Consider the following 15,849-nt stretch of genomic DNA (forward strand, 5'->3'; position numbering starts at 1 on the left):
AGGATAAAGCACAACAGAGGTATTTTCAAGAAAAGGAATAATAATGGGAACATTTTCTCTTGAGTCCCAACTCCCTCTCTGTATTATATGCTATTACAGTTTTATAAAATAGAATCTATTATGATTCTCAGACATTCTAATTAATTAATCTGATTAATTCTAATTAATCACATATGGAAAACAGGTTTTAGAGCATACCAGGTAATTTGCAGTTTATCAGATGTTATGAATATAAGTAAGATAAAATGCTTTATGATTTCTCAAAAAGTCAGAAACTTTTTGCTGCCACTGTTTTTCTCATATATGCTTTACTTTAGCAAGTACAGGTTTGGATTGAACTTATTTATAATACCTTACTCAACTTATTTAGTGTGTACTTTGTTATATCTTACCTAGTTCTGATTTTTTTTTTCTTTTTGTTGGTCGTGGGGCTTGAACTCTGGGCCTGGACGCTGTCCCTCAGCTATTCAGCTCAAGGCTAGCACTCTACCACTTGAGCCACAGTGCCTCTTCTGTTTTTCTGGTGGATTATTGTAGATAAGAGACTCATGGACTTTCCTGCCCGGGCTGGCCTTCCTTGAACTGTGATCCTCAGATCTCAGCCTCCTGAGTAGCTAGGATTACAGGTGTAAGCCACCAGTACCCAGCTGATTTTTGTTTTTCTGAGACAAGGTCAATAATTCAAAATTTCCTGTAACTGGCTAAGTAGCCTAGGCTGACTTTGAACTGAATCCTGCTACTTCAGCCTCCTGAGTGCTAGGTTTACAACCTGCTGGTCCTGGGGCTTGAACTCAGGCCTGGGTGATGATCTTGAGCTTTTTGCTTAATGCTAGAGCTCTACCACTTGAGTGGTAGCTCCATTTCTGGCTTTTTCTATGTAGTTAAATGGAGATTAAAATCTCATGGACTTTTCTGCCTGAGCTGGATTTGAACTGCAATTCTCAGATCTCAGCCTCCTAAGTTGCTAGGATTACAGACATGAGGCACCAGTGCCCAGCCAACCTGCCGTTAGTCAACACCCTCTGCTACTACCCTCTCTGACTCAATGGAAACATGGGGATTGTTAGCTTCAACTCTGTAAAGCCATTGTTTTGGCTTTGGAATCAACTGTTCTATGTAGATATAAGAGTGATATTTATCTTGTTCAGAATTCTGATTTATTGTACTTGTTAGGTTCCTTATGGTTAACTTCTTTCCATACATCCAAGTTGATAGGATTTTAAAGCAAGGCAGGTACATTAAACAGAGCTTTGGCCTATTGATCCACACAGTACAAGCTTCCTTTAACCATTTAATGCCTTAATTGAAAACAAAATTTTATAGCTTCTTTATTTTTCAGTTAATATGTTATCAACATGTTTTCTAGCCAATCATCAATCACACTTCTAAACTGTCTTATCAACTTGATTTACTAATTCTAGTTTTAATTTATTCAATTATAAAGAAGGATTTTTTTTGGCAAGTAAAAAGGTTTGAACTTAGGGCCTTCCGCTTCCAGTCTTTTGCTGGCTATTTTGGAGTTCCGTGAACCTTTTGGCCCAGGCTGATCTTGAACAGGTATCCTCCAGATCTTAGCCTCCTGAGTATCTAGGATTACAGATGTGAGCCACCAGCACCTGGTACAATGATCCTTTTAAACTTATACTCTACTATAGTTTGGGCTATAAAAAGTGGTCATAGTCTGTATATTGTCATTCCTTTTCTATACAAAATGTTTAACTTATGAAATTTTTTTGAGTGGACTCTCACTATGTAGCCCAGGTTGGCCTCAAACTCAAGATCCTTCTGCCTCTGCCTTCCAAGTGCTGGGATGACAGGCTTGGGACACCAGACTCAGCTGAAATATTTAAAATATACCAAAAGGACTGCAAATAATAATGTTGTAAGTACCTGTGTACCCTCTATCTACTCATAACAGTATCATTTTGCCATGTTAGCTTTGGATTTTTTTTTAAAGAAATAAAAAATATAGATATTCCACTGCCTCCTTTTCCAAGCCTTTTTCTCTACTGGTATTTTTTTTACCTCTGTGCACTTAAAAAAAACCCAAACTTGTAATATATAAGCATGACAATGTGAATTCTTGGTGTGTGTGTGTGTGTTTATGTGCACGTGCATGCATGCACACGCATGCATGCACTGGTACTGGGACTTGAACTCAGGTCAAGGGTGTTCTCCCTGAACTTTTTCTGCTCAAGGCTGGTGCTCTACCACTTGAGCCACAGCTCTACTTCCTCCAGTGTCAGCTTCCTGACTAGTTAGGATTACAGGTATGAACCACAGGAGCTCTGCTAAAGGACACCACTTAAAAAAAATCTCAGGAGTATGACTAAGAAATGGAACAAATAGAGAATAAGGAAAATAGAACAAACAGGTTGGGGAGAGGGAATTCTGTAGAGAGAAAGGTGTGTCCTTGGATTAAAAGAAAACACCAGAGTAATAATAGACTCATCATTTTTTTCTCGTCTGAGACCAAGGGCTTGAACTTGGTATCTTATCTGACTCTCTTACTTACTGGCTAGCAGTCTACCATCTGAGCCATGCCTGCAACCTGTCTGTCTCTTTTTTTAAACTACCTCTTGTGGTCTATGATGAAGGTTAAAAAAATTATAAACAATTGTTTATAAAAGTGACGCTAAACATGAAGTTTTAAGAGTATCTTATTTATTTTGTCTATGCTTAATAAGTCCTTGCTATAGACACATTAGAAAGATATTTAAGGGTTGTATGAGTAGCACAAGTGGTAGAGTGCCTGCCTAGTAAGCTTAAGTTGAAGGCCTGAGTTCAAACACTAGTACCACCAAGATTAAAGTATTAAAGGACAATGTATGATAAACACTTGTATATAAGTATAAAATGAGCTGTTTGAGTGCCCGGAAAGTACTGTGTTTGTTATGGTTGAAGTGATGTTCTTGTTTTGGTGCAACATAATACTAACCTTTTATACATTGCTAGACTAAGTGCTAGAAATTTAGATGTGTTTATGAGTAATATTGACTATTTTGCTTTAGTTTACTCTCCTTGATGTCAGTGATAAAATGAGCCTTGGATTTATTCCTCTTTTTCTTTGGAATGCCTTCAGTCAATAAGCTGGGGAGGCATCTGTTTCTTCAAAGCTTGTTTGCATTAATAGTTTTTTTTTTGTTTTTTTGGTTGTGGGGCTTAAACTCTGGGCCTGGACACTGTCCCTGAGCTCTTTTGCTCAAGGCTAACACTCTACCCCTCCCCCCCCCCACTTTTTTTTTTTTTTTGTCAGTCGTGGAGCCTGAACTCTGGGCCTGGGCGCTGTCCCTCAGCTCTTCAGCTCAAGGCTAGCACTCTTACCACTTGAGCCACAGGACCTCTGGCTTTTCTGCTTATGTGGTGGTGAGGAATTGAACCCAGGGCCTCATGCATGCAAGGCAAGCACTCTACCACTGAGCCACCTTCCCAGCCCCACTCTACCACTTTGAGCCACAGCACCACTTTTGGTTTTCTGGTGGTTCATTGGAGATAAGAATCTCAGGGACTTACCTGCCTAGGCTGGCTTTGAACTGCAGTCCTCAGAGATTAGCCTCTTGAGTAACTAGGATTCCTGGCATGAGCAACTAGTGCTTGGCCCCTGGAATTTTTTTTCCAGTCCTGGGGCTTGAACTCAGGGCCTGGGCACTGTCCCTGAGCTTCTTTTGTTCAAGTCTAGTAGTCTACCACTTGAGCTGCAGTGCCAATTCTGGCTTTTTCTATTTATGTGGTACTGAGGAATTGAACCCAGGGCTTCATGCTAGGCAAGCACTTTACCATTAAGCCACATTCCCAGCCCTAGAGATTTTTTATCTATGGTCCTTCTTTCCTCTGCTTTGATTTTTTCTTTTGTGGTGTTGGAAGTCATACTTATGACCTTGTTTGTTCTCTATTTCTGAGTTATCCCCAGCCTCCACTTAGTTCTTTTTATTTTTGTGTTGTCCTGGGGCTTGAACTCAGGACCTGAACTCTGTCCTTAAGCTGTTTTACTGAAGGCTAATGCTTTACCACTTGAGCCACAGTTCCACTTGTGGCTTTTTTTGGTTGTTAATTAGAGATAAGAGTCTCATGGACTTTCCTGCTCCAGCTGGCTTTGAACCATGATCCTCAGATCTCAAACCTCCTGATTAGCTAAGATTACAAATGTGAGCCATTAGTACTGGACCCATTTTGTTTCTAAATTCCCTAAATTAGTTATAACAATTATTGTTTTATGAAGTCAGTACCTACATAGAATCTCCATGTTTACTCATTTCTTTGTTCAGCTGTATTTTTCTTGCACCTACTGTCTTCCTTTTGGGCTCACTTCCTCTCTTATGCTGTCTGTGCTTCTTGTAGAATAGGTAGCCATGCTCTTTTACTTTTTCCTCCAAGGGGGTCCTTGTTGCCCCTTACTTTGAAAATGCTGTCTCATTGTTGCCTGCAAGTACACATCTTGCTATTTTGATAAACATTACCAAATCTCCTACATTACATTGTACTTCCACTGTTCCTGTTGTCAGTTTTAAAAGCATGGATGCATTTTGCTTTAGGAAGTATAATTGCATCATCTATACCTGAGCATGGTATAAACTAGGGTGAATTTCTTGTAGCAGCCAGAAGCAGAACAAGTCCTCTGCTTCCAGTTTTTTTTTTTAAAATATATACCCAAGAGTAGAACTGATGGATCATGTGGTAATTTTGTTTTTAATTTTTTGAGGAATTGCCATATGTTTTATATCCCTACTAGCAATGTACAAAGGTTCTAAAATTTTCTACATCTTTACCAACAATTGTTATTTTTTTGATAATAGGCATCTTAATAGGTATGAAATGGTATGTCATTGTGAGCCATATATTTTCTGCAGCATTTTTATGTTTGTAAATTAGGTATAGGGTGGAGGGTGGTCTACATTAGGTAAATGCTAGAACTGCCAGATCTGTGCTTTTTTAATGAAAACTGTCTAATTTTTCTATCTTTTGGAGATGATCCAGTGTAAGAACATAAAAAATTGATGACAGTTCCCCTAAAAATAAAAAGACTATCCTAACACTGTTTCATAAATCTCCTGGTTTCAGTTAGAGTATCATGAGCCAGGAATCGTTATCCCTTGCCTGCTATTCTTCTGTTTGTTTTTTTTCTTACCTATCTTTTTATAGTCCTTTCTATAACAATAACCATTTCTTTGCAATCACTTTATTGGTGCCCTCACTATTGCTTTATGCTCTGATCCTGTCTCATAGCTGTACATTACTACTCTCCCATCCTCCCCCCCAGTACCACTGCTGTCCCAGGGGGCTGGCTCTTGAACATAATTCAGTTTAATATCTCCAGGTATTAGGGCCTTGTAACACTCCATTCACTCTTCCTTTACAGCTGCCTATATAATTGTCAAAGAGATCTAGGGGAGCAGTGGTACAGTCATTAAGGGCATCCCCAGTGACTCTGTAAACAGTCTTCTTGTCTTATCCTATTCTAGATTGGGGTATTTAAGATTACCAACAAGGGAATCAAGTGCCTCATGAATTAGATTTAATCTTCAATCATACTTTTTTCTGGCCAGATGTTTAGGATGTACAGATGGTCTCTGACTTATGGTTCAACTTAATAATTTCTTTCAGCTTTAAAGTGGTACAAAAGTGATAGGCATTCAGAAGAAAGGGTGCTGCAAAGTATGATCTTTGGCTAGTGCTATGCAGTACAATGCCCTCTAGTGACAATGGGCAGCGACAAGGAGCTGCAGCCCCCCACCCATCAGTCAGTCACCCCTCATGAGAGGGTGGGCCACCTGTAGTGTACTGTAGTGGTGAGCTATAGACATTTGGTATGTTAGGTATATCAGTGCATTTCAGCTTGTGATATTTGCAGCATATGAGGAGTCTATCAGAAAGTAACCTCATAGTAAATAGAGGAACATCTGCATGGGAAAGGGAAGGAGATGGAAAACTGGAAGATCAGTGTTTGGTTGGCTTTATGAAAAATATATACTGGGAAGTGATTTACTACAGGGAGTTAATTGTGGGTTCTTGCCCACCCTACTCTTCAGCTAGCTCATAAATACTAGCCATTCTGTGTGTGTGTGTGTGTGTGTGTGTCCCTTTTGTGTGTGTGTGTGTGTGTGTGTCACTTTACCAGGGCTTAGGACAGAAAGAGAAGGGAGGAACCAGGATGCCAGCTTTTCTCCCTCTAGAACCTACAGAGGCTCAGAAGGATTTCCCCATGGTCCTGACTTGCCATCTTCCCTGTGCACAGCAGAGTTCTTGACAATGTAGAGCTGAGTTGATGTAGTCTCATGTACCATGGCTGTACTTTTCTTCCTTCTGAGACTTGCAACATTTTTTTTTAAACCCCAAATATATACAACCCCATCAGAAAAATAGGGAACAGATACTGGGTTTGCTTTCTATTATATTCCTTCATTTTGTAATGATGTGTTTATGTTTATCTACAGTCATATGCAGTTTTTATTTTTATTTTTATTTTTTTTAATTTTTATTTTTTATTGTGAACATACAATTACATGGGCAAGATAATGAGTACATTTCTTATCAAGCATTGCAGCCTCCTCCTTTGTTTACCCTTCCTAGCCTCCCTCCGCCCCCCCCCCCCCCCACTGAGACTTGCAACATTTTTTAAGTGCTTACCTTTAAGACTCAGCTGGCCTAGCTAGTCCTATGTCTCCTTACTGCCTAGGCCCAGATATCTTGTTGAACAAATAGCCAGCAGGTCCAAATGTGGCTCCTGTTCCTGCTTTGGAGATAAATATAGATGAAGAGAATGGAGAAAAGGTTTGGGACAAGCTTGCCTTGCAAGGGGCCTCACAAAAACTCAAGGTACATAAGGTAAGACTTTGACAACAGTGAGCCTAAGAGAATCATTCAAAATGGTGTCTTTCTTCTATAGCCCAGGAGCAGAGTCCAGGGTAGTCTATGTACAGGAGCAGTGTCTGTTAGTGGAAGTGTTGCTGCTAGGGGAGACACTGTTCATTGTGCTGGATCCTTCTGTCCATTGAAGGGTACTTTCCTGTTCCCAGCATTGAAGGCCAGTAGTACCTGCTTGTGACACTAAGAAGATCCCCTCCTCTCCAGATGTCTTCTGGAAGATGCTACTACTGAAAGAAAAATTTAACCATTGAGGGGTCTGTGCACTTGCACAGCTTGATGACTTGGTTTTTGTGCCACTGGTTACAGATGAGGATTGTGAAGATTCCCTTTAGAACGAGGGACCCTCCATGCAAAGGTTTTAACTGAAGTCCCTGACTTCGGTTGCAGAAGAATTTCAGGACAAGCCATCATGGTAAGAAAGCTTGGCTGAGCTCTACTGAGCAAGCAAACAAGCAAGCAAGCAGACAGACAGGCATACTATAGTAGGTTGAGTGTGGGTGTTCCCCAGGAGACACCGTGAGTGATTCTAACACTAGGAGTATTTATGGAAAAAATATCAGAGTTGGGATTTGGCTAAAATTCATCTTAGGGTAAATATTCCCCTTTGTTCTCACACTGGGTACATTTTGTCATTCTGGCTGTTAGACTGTTCATCCTCTGCGTCTAGAGACCTCAAGGCTGCCTGCTGAGCTTGGGTCACTGATGGCCTTGGGATTTTCTTCCACACTTGGGTCACAGATCCTTGGACTTCTCTTCAGACAAAGGATGAATTCTGTTACATATCTGCTTTTGTTGTTGTTTTAAGTGGTGTCCATCCATGGAATATTTTTCTCAGCACACTTTTTTTGTGCTCAAAGGAGTCACTTTCCCAGAATAACTATCCCTTTTCTTTGTTAAGTCTTAGAATGTGCTAATCAGCTGGGCATGTGGGTAAGGTGAGAGAGGGGGGGAAAGAGAGAGAGACAGAGAGAGAAAGAAGCCCTGTGTTATTTTCACCAAATGTTGCAATTTATAAGAGAAAGCAAAGCCTAAGACAGAAATAGTGTTTCTAGGCCCTTGATGAAACCGGTTACCCATGCACTATCTATTTCGGAATTCCTGGCTACTGTTTCTCATGCCTCGTTTTCCCTGATCTATCTTGCCTCACTTGGTCTTCACCCACTATGAGCCTCAGAAGAAGACTTTTCTGCCCTCCACCCCAATCCAGGTGGGGTGTGTGTGTGATGGGCTCTCTCACAGGGAGGATAGTCTTGGAAACCATCCCCGTGGAGTCTGGAGTGGGCTTTGTGAGTGGGGATGTGCTGGCCACAACTAAGAATGCTGCCCCTGGAGCTGTGGAGTGTGGGGCCATACCCCACTCGCTCAGGGTCCCCAGTCCTCTTTCTGTAAAGGAGGACAGAGCACCTGTGGTATAAGATTGTCGTGAGAGTTAGTTGGTATGTGGAAATCGCTTCTCACAGGGAGTGATCTATTCTTGGTGCTTAACAACTGTTATTTTTATTATCATCAATTGTGTGAATCAGAGAAAGATTGGACATACAGTTTTGAATAGAAATAGAAATCAACTAGTCACAGCACCCTGAGTTTCTGGCTCTGGTGGTGCTTGGCAGGAGGGCAAGAGCATGCTGACTGAGGCAGACTGGAGAATGTGTGGATGGTGAGTGCTTGCTGTCTCCCCTTTGGAATTCTCTGACTCCACCTCTGTGACTGATAAAACTTATATAGTGTTAGGGGCTAAGTTGCTAAAAGGCCAAAATGCCCCTGAAGCCATTTTCTCTATACAGAGAGCCCTTCCCTTTCATTTCAAATTAAGAATTTCAAGATGCAGTTCTGGGAATGTGGCTTAGTGGTAGAGTGCTTGCCTAGCATGTGTGAAACCCTGTGTTCGATTCCTCAGTACCACATAAACAGAAAAGGCTGGAAGTGGTACTGTAGCTCAAGTGGTGGAGTGCTAGCTTTGAGCAAAAGAAGCTCAAGGACAGTGCCCAGGCCCTGAGTTAAAGCCTCAGGACTGGCCAAAAAAGAAAAAAAAATTAGAGATTCAGGTTAAACTTACATATATGTGAGAGTAAGCTAAAAATACAGTTTCAACATACCAAGAGTGTCCTGACACTCAAGACTTTCTACCTTCTGTGGCTCAGATTCTGACATTAGCGTTTAGTTCCATTGCATTAAATTGTAATCTACTTTGTTTTGTTTTTTGTTTTTAAATACAATGTGTAGAAAGAGTTTTCATAGGCCCAAACACTTGACCTTTAAAGGCTCTTTTTGCCCTTGGTTGGCATCTGAGAACTTGGATTTGAGAAGTATTCCCACTCCCCTAACCAGTGCTTTATGATTTCTAGATTGTCAACAGTATGGTTTATGTTGAACACCTTTTTTCCTTTTGAGGGTGTGAAATTTAGGTGTGCACAGGGTTCCTGTGTGGCCAGCTGCTAATAGATCCTGGACACTGAGTCTCCAGTGAGCTTCCTTGTTTGGCAACATTTCACACATCATTTGTCACTGGGGGAATTAAGAACACTTAGTTGGAGGGTCCTTGGAGATTGACACTTTGTTTCCTCAGGCGTCAACCTTTGCTGAGTTTGCTTTCTTTCCTCTACCCATAATAAACCATAACCATGTTTGTGACTCCACTGTGTCCTGAATTTTTCTAATGAATCACGGAGTCTAGGGAAAGTCTTGAGGAATCTCTGACACAAGTATTCTTGACAAGAAAACCACAGAGCAACTTCTGAACAAAAATCCTTTATACAATATCAGCAAACCAAATCCAAAATCGTATTAAAAAGGTGACAATGTGACCAGAAATGCAAGGTTGGTTTAATAGAAAAATTAATGTAAAGCATTAATAGACTTAAGGAACAAAACTCAAATAATTGTTCTAATATATACACATAAAATAATTACAAAATTCATGACAGAAACTCAAACTCACAATAGAAGGAAACTTATTTAATCTGATAAAAAAAAAAGACATCTAAAAGCCAAAAGAAACTCCACCTATCAGGTGAATGCCTTGAATGCCTGCATGCTTTCTTCAGAGATCAGGAGTATGTGGTAATGTTCACTTCTGCCTCTTCTACCCAGCACAACCCTAGAGCTTTCAAATAGTGCCTTTGGCACAAAGAAGAAATAAGGGAAAGAAGTAGGATTCCAACTTGAACCATGATCCTCCTGTTGCTTTGGTAAGGAAGTTGTGGGCAACATACTTCTCAGGAATTTGTGAGAGAGGGCACAAGCAACATTCCTAGAGAACACAATCCAGTCTATAGAAAGTTCCAAGAAACTCATAGACACAAGTATTCCTGAGAAAAAGACAATCTGGTCAAATTTTCCTGAGGATGAGTTTATAGGATTTCTCCTTCAGTGGACCTGAAAATAATCTGGCAACATGGAACTTGGAGACAGGGGTGTTAAATATGAAACTAACAATGTGCCTTCTATCTGGTTGTGGTTAACTTACCTACTGGAGTCCCTCCTTAGGAAGACAATCTAAGACAAGAGCAAGGGGGTAGAGAAACTGTCAGCTATTATCCATCCTCAGGCAATGCCTATGCCCTTATGAATTCTGAGAGTGATTTATTAAAGGGATGGAACCACAGAGTTTGCATCCTGCTTCTTTTCATTAACTGTGGGATTTGAGGCAACCTATCAATCTCAGATTCCAAATGGGGATGGAAAAACCGTAATTGCAAAAAAAAATTAAGATATGCATTTGACTATCAGCAATTGAGATCAGGACTTATATAGAAGTTATTTATTTATTTATTTTGCAGTAATGGAGTTTGAACTCAAGACCTTGTGCTTTTAGGCAAGCATTCCCTACCACTTGAACCATACCTCCAGCCCTTTTTGCTCTTTTTTTTTTTCAGATAATAGCTTGTGATATTTGTCCATGACAGTCTGGGATCCTGATTCTCTTACTTATGCCCTGGGATCACACACATGTACCACTATGCTCAGCTTGTTGAGATTGGATCTCACTAGATTCCACCCACTTTCCCCCTCTCTCTCTACCCCTCCCCTCCCCCTGCCCCAGGGCTAATTGTGAACTGCAGTCTTTCTTCTCATTCTCTATGGTCTCAAGTATTGGAATAACAGGTGTGAACCACTGTACTTGGACTTGGAAATTTACTTTTCTCATGTTTCATGATTTGGAGATCAGGTCTTGGAGTTTCTCATATCATCTGGAGCCTAGACTCATTAGCATTTCTTTTCCACTAATCTTTTATTCTGCTCCACTATGCCTTTATGTTCCATGATGTCTGCTGAAACTTTCACCATCATCACTGAGTTCCATTCAGGGAGCAGAAGACAAAGGCGCTGTCCCAGAAGTCCCCACGGTGACGTCCTCTTGCATTTCATTAGCCAGAACAGAGGCCTGTGGCTACGCTTAATTTCAGTAGAGGCTTTAAAATGAGGTTATTAGTTAGAGAACCAGGGTTCTCCTGCTGTGGAGGGAGGTACACTGGATAGATAAAGCCTCTCAGCCATACCTCCCCTGCTGCGCTGATGGAAAAGCTGTGATACAAGGCATGACAAATGGCACGCACAGAGCAGGAGCTGATGGATGCCCTCCTCCAGCCCTTGCTTCTGAGCTTCAGGAGGCACTGGATGACTGGTCCTTATGTGGCTGTGTATGAGATGAAAGGAACACTAAACAGGGTCAGGATCTGTCCCTTGTTTGAACATTTAGATCATGGTCTGTCACTAACAAGGCCCACGCCTGACATGTGGATGGTAAAAGAGCATGGGATTTGGAGTCAGGCAAGCTCTGCATTCAAATCTTATCTTTCCCGAGCCCTAATAGGGTATCATCTCCAGATGATACCTAGGTATCTAGGTATCATCTGGAGATGATACCTAGATCAATCAGGTTGAAAGGAACAGCCAGGCTGGCACAGTGAACTTCCCAAGCACTGAGTGGATAAGACTATCATGGAGGGTAAGGGGAAAATAATATGGCAGACAAGTTGTGTTCCCACAACTGCTTTATAGCCATCGTGGTTCAGGCTACTGCTCCAGGCATCCTGTGTAGTCACCAGCATGGATGTGAGCCAGCCTACTCTGAATCCCACCTCTGCCACTTCCCTGATTGACTCTGTGTGTGTGTGTGTGTGTGCGCGCGCGCGCATGTGTTGCTGTCCTGTGGCTTGAACACAGGGCCCTGGTGCTGTCTTTGAGCTTTTGTGCTCAAGGCTAGTGCTTTACTACTAATCACAGCTTCACTTTTTTTTTTTTTTTTTGGTCGGTCGTGGGGCTTGAACTCTGGGCCTGGGCGCTATCCCTCAGCTCTTCAGCTCAAGGCGAGCGCTCTACCACTTGAGCTACAGCACCACTTCCGGTTTTCTGGTGGTTTATTGGAGATAGGAGTCTCACAGTCTTTCCTGCCCAGGCTGGCTTTGAACCACGATCCTCAGATCTCAGCCTCCTGAGTAGCTAAGATTACAGGTGTGAGCCACCAGCGCCCGGCTTTCACTTTTTTTTTTGATAGTTAATTGGAGATGAGAGTCTCATGGACTTTCTTGCCTTGGCTGGCTTCAACCTGCAATCCTTAGATCTTAACCTCCTGAGTAGCTAGGATTACAGGCATGAGTGACCATTCCCCTTTCAGTCCCTCTGGCTGACTCTTTAAGTCGTCTAATGGCTCTGTTTCCTCCTCTACAATGGGATCATAATAGTATCTACCTCTTAGGGTTGTTGGGCAGATGGAGATCATATCAGGTTGTAAAACCAGGGCCTGCACACAGTGTTAGATGTTGCTGTGAGTTTACCTCTTCTCTCTGCCTGGTTTATCAACAACCTATATTTTCCCTTCCCCACTGGAACTCCCATTCTATGTCCTTTATGACCAAGAAGCCCTTCTGTCCCCGCAGCCATCCAGTGAGCCGTCCCCCAGCCTTACCTCCCACTTCTGGGATGCTTGGATGATGCTTGCCACCTCTGTCTCCCCCCAGAACCTCAGCAACAGCAGAGCGTGGGCCTGGGAGGGGGTTGTGTTGGATAGGAAATGGAAGGAAGTCTGGCCAGGTCTCACAGTGGTCTACAAAGGCCTATATGATCTGGTCCCTCCAGCTTCATCCTTTACCCTCCCAACCCTTGCTTTCTCTTTCCAGTCCCACTGGCCTCCCAGCTCTCCCTCCTGACAAGCTTGCTTCTACCTTAGGGGTGTTGTCCTGACTTCTTTCAGCCGGGATCCACTGTTCCCCAGACTGTTAGTTTGTTTACACTCTTAAAAAGCCCATCCTGTCATCCTGTCCTCTGTCTTCTGCTTTATTTTTCTTCAGAACATCACTTACTGACATGAAATAAAATGGGGGGTGGGGGTTGAATTGTTGATTATTCATCTCTTAAGATCAGACTGGAGCCAGAACTGGTAGATCATGCCTGTAACCCTAGCTATTTGGAAGGCTGAGGATGGCAGTTCAAAGACAGTCCAGGCAGAAAAGTCCATGAGACTCTTATTTCCAGTTTACTACCCCCTCCCCACAACCAACCAACCAAGCAAAGAAAACAAAAAGTGGAAACGAGAATGTGGCTCAAGTGGTAGAGTGCCAGTCTTGAGTGAAAAAGCTGAGGGATAGGACCCAGGCCCTGAGTTCAAGCTCTATTACCAACACCAAACAAAAAAACAAAACAGATTAAGGTGCTTTCTCCAGTGAAAGTCCTCATGCTGAGGGCAGTCCTTGCGCAGAGTTGAGGCTCTAGAACTTACATTCATGGGATGGGCGGCTGCTTGACCTGACCTAGGCACGTTGCCCAGTTATGTTTCCCTTTAGTGTGATGAGCAAAGATCTGAAGAGTGGTGATGGATTGAGGTATATGATAAGACAGTCACCTGGTGTGCTTCCATAGCAGAGTCTGTATTGAGACCTTCAGAGGACCCCTAAATTCTTCCCTGGTTCCAGTAATTCAAGGTGATTACTGTATAGTTAATGTGTTCAAAGCGACTTCATATCCACCATCTCCTCTTGGTAATTACAACCATCACAATGAACTCAGGGAGGTAGTGTTCATATTATTCTAAGAACGAACATTATCTTCCTTTCCATTTTTACTTCCCCCTCTCCCTCCCTCCCTCTTTCCCACCCTTTTTTTAGTTCTCTAGACCAGGATGGCCTCAACATACTATGTGGACTGGTCTGACCTCAAAACTCATGATGCCTTAGCCTCCTGAGTGCTGAGTTTTGTGGCAGGAGCCACCACAGCAGCTGTAAGGATAGTTCTCACCAAGTGGACCACAGTAAATGCAGCATAGGTGTGCCTCTGAATGAGGCACTAATGAGGTCCCTGGCTTTAGCCAGCAGGCCCCCTCATGATGGGAGTTTTGGAAGGTATGCAAGCCTAGGTGGTTGAAGTATATGGACTTTATCATCCATTTAAGCCTGCAGATTTATGATTCAATCCTTATCTTCCTGTGAGGACACTAAGGATCAGAGACATGACCTACTCAATTCAGAGAGAGGAATCGAATAGCCTAAAACGAGGTTTGCAGGGCCCTTAGACCTACGGGGTTTGTACAGTGCTGCACGCTCTTCCTCCTTCCTCTCCCATGTGCTGGTAGAGAGCAAAGAATCCAGGGTGCATGACTTTCTCATGCTCTGAGCCGGCCACAGCTGATCTAGTTGCTAAAAGCCAGGTCCTCCCTGAAGGAGACCTGGCTGTAGGGCAGGGCTCCCTTTCTCTGCTGAGACATCAGCCCCTGGCCCCCAGCCTGCCTAGAGCCAAGCCATCCCTCCCTCCCTCCCTCCCTCCCTCCCTCCCTCCTGCCCCGGCCTCTAACATTTTGCTGCAGGCTATTAAGGGCCCCCATCTGCACCATCTCTCATTAATTAAAAATGCCACAAACCATCTGTTTGAGGACACCTCTGAGAGGGGGCCGCCTGCCCGAGGCAGCATTCACTCACACTTCGTAACTTTAATTGAAAACTTAGTTTCAGAAGGAAACCCAAGCCCATAAGTCCTGCTTGCACCTGGTGGCAGTGATAGAGGGTAGTGAGCCTGGTGAGGCACAGTAGACAGAGGGTCAGTGGCTATGGCAGGAGTTAGGAGGTTTGTGCTACCTGGCATCACACTGGGCAGAGATGCAGAGGTGTCCCAGCTGAGAAAGATATGTGGGGGAGACAGGAGACCTGAGTCCTAACTCTGGTCCACAGGGCACTGGACCAACGATGCCTCCCCAAGTCCCTGGGATGTGCCAGACTCAGGAGGGGGTCCCTGGCTATTTACAGTGTTGATGGGGATCTGGCTTCCCACCCAGAGCAGACCCGTGGCCTTTGTCCTGGCTCTTCCTTAACTCCACTCCGCTACTCTGGGTAACTTTCTCCTTGGCACTGTCCTGCCTAGCTCCTTGGGAATATTTTTTAAAGCCTTGAGGCCACTGTCACTTATTAGATAGGCATGGGAGAGAGGGGTGAAGGAGATCTCAGCCTAGGCCTGGCCTCTGGATACTCCATCCCATGGCTGGATTTCTTGGAGGCAAGTGGGAAAAAGATGGTGGTCCTTGTCCCCCATTGGAAGACCCTCTCTAATCATTCCCCACCTTTTAGCAACCCCTACCCCCCAGTAAAGAAGAACATTATCATCATTCCCATTTCTCCATTTTCCACTGGTGACCAGTGATACAAAGTGTCTTGGGTTATGCAGTGATTTGAGCCAGTGATAGTTAGTCAGTATACCCAGGCCAATTTTTTTCCCATCTATTGCACTGCCCCATCCGGTCCTCCCTCCCCTTGCTCTGTTTTTTTTTTTTTTTTTTTTTTTTTTTCCTGTTCTGGGGCCTGAACTCAGGGCCTGGGTGCTGTCCCTGAGCTTCTTTTGCTCAAGACTAACACTCTACCACTTGAATCACAGTGCTATGTCTGGCTTTTTCGGAGCAGTTCATTGGAGATAAAAGTCTCACAGACTTTTCTTCCTGGGCTGGCTTCAAACTGTGATCCTCAGATCTCAGCCTCCTGAGTGGTGAGGATTGTAGGCATGAGC

The sequence above is a fragment of the Dipodomys merriami genome, unplaced genomic scaffold, assembly GCF_024711535.1.
Source record: "Dipodomys merriami isolate MVZ:Mamm:240054 unplaced genomic scaffold, mDipMer1.0.p SCAF_19, whole genome shotgun sequence".
Classification (NCBI taxonomy): domain Eukaryota; kingdom Metazoa; phylum Chordata; class Mammalia; order Rodentia; family Heteromyidae; genus Dipodomys; species Dipodomys merriami.